This window comes from Lactuca saligna, chromosome 6, assembly GCF_052625555.1.
Source record: "Lactuca saligna cultivar CGN05327 chromosome 6, ASM5262555v1, whole genome shotgun sequence".
Classification (NCBI taxonomy): domain Eukaryota; kingdom Viridiplantae; phylum Streptophyta; class Magnoliopsida; order Asterales; family Asteraceae; genus Lactuca; species Lactuca saligna.
In genome coordinates, this window is record NC_136422.1 from 98,378,138 (window position 1) to 98,382,188 (window position 4,051).

Consider the following 4,051-nt stretch of genomic DNA (forward strand, 5'->3'; position numbering starts at 1 on the left):
GTGGATCGGCGACTGGCTCTGTCCCAGCCGGCAGCCAAGCGGACCAAGTCCATCGATTCAAGGATGGGAGGTCAGAAGGGCCGCACTTGCGGAAAGTGCGGCAAGGGTCATGAGGGGGCCTGTCGATCAGGTGCTTGCTACAAATGTGGAAAGGAGGGGCACATCGCTAGGGATTGCCCCAAGGGATTTATGGTTTGCTTCCATTGCAACCAGACCGACCATCGGAAGGCCGAGTGTCAACAGCTTCACCAGGGATCTTCGCCTACTGATAGGGTTACCGAGACTCGGCCGGCGAAGACCGAGGCTCCAAAGGCTCGTGGGAGAGCTTTTCAGTTGACTGTAGAGGAGGTCCGCGCGGTGCCCGATGTCGTGGCTGGTATGTATTCTTTCCTGTAGTTACTTTTATGCTGAGATATTGTGCTTATATTATGATATGCGTAGGTACTTTTCTTGTGAATTCTGTACCTGCCTTGGTATTAGTTGACTTGGGTGCGAGTCGGTCTTTTGTATCTTTGGCTTTTAGTCAGCACATCGGTGTTGATCGGGAGGTGATGAGTCGACCTCTAAGGGTTTCCATAGCTGGTGAGCAAGCGGTATACGCCGCCGACGTGATTCGAGGATGCGTGCTCGAGATTTTTGGTGTCAAGTTCCCTATAGATCTGGTTCCTATAGCGATGGGAGAAGTCTGTGTCATCGAGGGCATGGACTGGTTGAGTAAGTTTGGAGTGGTCATTGACTGCGAGAGACAGCTGGTAACCATACGAGACCCTATTGGGGGAGTGCTTACTATGTACGGCGAGGGGACCCGGTGTGGGTCAGCGTTTTGTTCGGCTGCCAGGGCGAGACAGAGTTTGCAGCAGGGTTGCAGTGGATTCATAGCCTATGTGATGGACACACAAGTGGCCGCGGGGAGGCCAAATTCGGTTGACGAGGTTCCAGTGGTGTGCGAGTTTTCGGATGTGTTTCCCGAGGAACTGCCGGGCGTGCCTCCGGAAAGGCAAGTGGAGTTTCGTATCGATTTGGTTCCGTGAATGGCTCCCATCGCTAAGGCGCCTTATCGCCTCGCTCCACCAGATATGAAGGAGTTATCCTCGCAGCTTCAGGAGCTGTTGGGAAAGGGGTTTATTCGACCGAGTAGCTCACCGTGGGGAGCGCCGATTCTTTTTGTCAAGAAAAAGGATGGTTCACATCGGATGTGTATCGATTACCGGGAGTTGAACAAATTGACGGTTAAGAACCGGTATCCTTTACCTAGGATCGATGATTTGTTCGATCAGTTGCAGGGGGCATCTTGGTTCTCTAAGATAGACTTGAGGTCGGGTTATCATTAGATGAGGGTTCGGGATGAAGATATCCAGAAGACTGCATTCAGAACTCGTTATGGACATTAGGAGTTTGTGGTGATGCATTTTGGGCTCACCAATGCCCCGGCTGCGTTCATGGATCTTATGAACAGGGTGTGCAGGCTGATGATGGATCGGTCGGTGATCGTATTCATTGATGATATTTTGGTATATTCGAGGTCTGGAGAGCAGCATGAGGAACATTGGAGGGAGATTCTTGGAGTTCTGAGATCGGAGAGGTTGTATGCCAAATTCTCCATGTGTGATTTCTGGTTACGAGAGGTCCAGTTCCTAGGGCACCTTGTTAACTAGAAGGGGATATTGGTCTATCCGGCCAAGATCAAGGCGGTGATGAGATGGGAAGTGCCGAGATCGCCCACTGAGATCAGGAGCTTTCTGCGATTGACCGGCTATTATCGGAGGTTTATCAGGGATTTCTCCAAGATCTTCGTGCCACTTACCAAGATGACCCGGAAGGGTGTTGCATTTTCATGGGGTCCGGAGCAGCAGTCCTCATTTGAGACCCTTCGTCAGAAATTATGCGAGGCCCTGGTGCTCGCACTCCCGGAAGGGATGAAGGATTTCGTGGTATATTGTGATGCATCCATATCTGGGTTACGGGCAGTGCTTATGCAGAGGGGGCACATTATAGCATATGCATCGAGGCAGATGAAGCCTCATGAGTCGAGATATCCTATCCACGACCTGGAACTGGGGGCCCTGGTGTTTGCCCTGAAGATCTGGCGACACTATCTATATGGGGTTCGGTGTACCATATACACAGACCACAAGAGTCTGAAGTACTTGATGGATCAGCCAAATCTGAATATGCGCCAGAGGAGATGGTTGGATGTGGTGAAGGATTATGATTGTGAGATCTTGTACCACCCGGGCAAGGCGAATGTCGTAGCCGATGTGTTGAGCCGTAGGGCGGAGAGCGCCCTGATCCGAGATGTTTGTATGAGGTTGACAGTGATGACTCCGATATTAGACACCATCCGAGGGGCCCAGGCTGAGGCTGCGAGACCAGAAAACCGAAGGAGGGAGCAGGTTGTTGGGCAGGTATCGAAATTCGTTACTGATGGTCGGGGACTTATGACATTTTAGGGTCAGATTTGGGTACCATTTGTAGGCGGGACGTGTACCATTTTGATGGAAGAAGCGCATTGATCGAAATTCTCGATCCATCTCGGGGCTACTAAGATGTATTTGGACCTAAAGAAGGAGTATTTGTGGCCCTGTATGAAGAAGGATGTTGCATGGTTCGTCGAGAGGTTCCTGACTTGTTGTCAGGTTAAGGCCGAGCACCAGCATCTGCATGGTAAGTTGCAGCTGGTGGAGATTCCCGAGTGGAAGTGGGAACAGATTACCATGGATTTTATCACCAAATTGCCAAGGACTACAAGAGGGGTCGATGCAATTTGGGTGATTGTGGATAGATTGATGACGAGCGCTCATTTTCTTGCTATCAGTGAGAGCTCTTCTGCGGAGAAGTTGGCAGAGTTATATGTGAGGGAGGTGGTATCGCGGCACGGGGTTCCGATGTCGATCGTTTCAGATCTGGACGTACGATTTACTTCCAGGTTTTGGAAGAAGTTTCACGAGGAGTTGGGTACGAGGCTGCATTTCAGTACCGCATACCACCCGCATACGGACGGATAGAGCGAGCAGACGATTCATACGCTCGAGGATATGCTCCGAGCATGTGTTTTGGATTTTGGAGGGAGTTGGGACACCTACTTACCCTTAGCAGAGTTTTCATACAACAACAACCATCATTCGAGCATTGGTATGCCACCCTTTGAGCTGTTGTATAGGAGGAGGTGTCGAACCCTCATCTGCTGGGGAGAGGTGGGGTAACGGGTAATGGGTAGTATGCAGATTGTGCTTCAGACGACCGAGTAGATAAAGCAGGTCAGGCAAAGATTGTTGACCACTCAGAGTCACCAGAAGAGTTATCCGGACAGGCGTCGGTCCGAGCTCAAGTTTCAGGTTGGTGACCTTGTACTCTTAAAGGTCTCTCCTTGGAAAGGAGTGATTCGATTCAGAAAGAGGGGCAATTTGGGACCTCGATATATTGTACCTTTCAGGGTAATCGCAAGGGTAGGCAGGGTAGCCTACCGTTTGGACCTACCTGCAGAGCTGGGTCAGATTCACGACACCTTTCATGTTTCGCAGTTGAGGAAATGTATTGCCGACGAGTCGGCAGTGGTGCCATTAGAGGATATTCAGGTGGATGTAGGCCTGAACTATGTTGAGAGACCAGTGGCAATTAGGGATCGAAAGCTTAAGGTTCAAAGGAACAAAGAAGTATCCTTGTTGCAAGTGCAGTGGCAGCATCGGAAGGGGTCCGAGCTGACATGGGAGTCCGAGTCGGAGATGCGGGAGCAGTATCTGGAATTGTTTTCGGTATAAGACTTCGGGGACGAAGTCTGGTTCTAGTGGGGGAGAATTGTAACAGCTCGAAATTCAGGTGCCACTATTTAGCCCTTCATCTTTGTTTAATAGTCATTTTGGGCCTTAGTGTTGGGAGAGTACGCTGGGCGTACAAGGAGTACGCTGCGCGTAATCGCGCGCCTCATTTAAACACGTCATCACCCGGGTACGCTGGGCGTACCCAAGGTTACGGCGGGCATAACCAGTCCAGACCCAAAAACCCTAATTTGGTGGTTGGCTATAAAAGGAATGTGATGGCTTGGTTCCTCAGC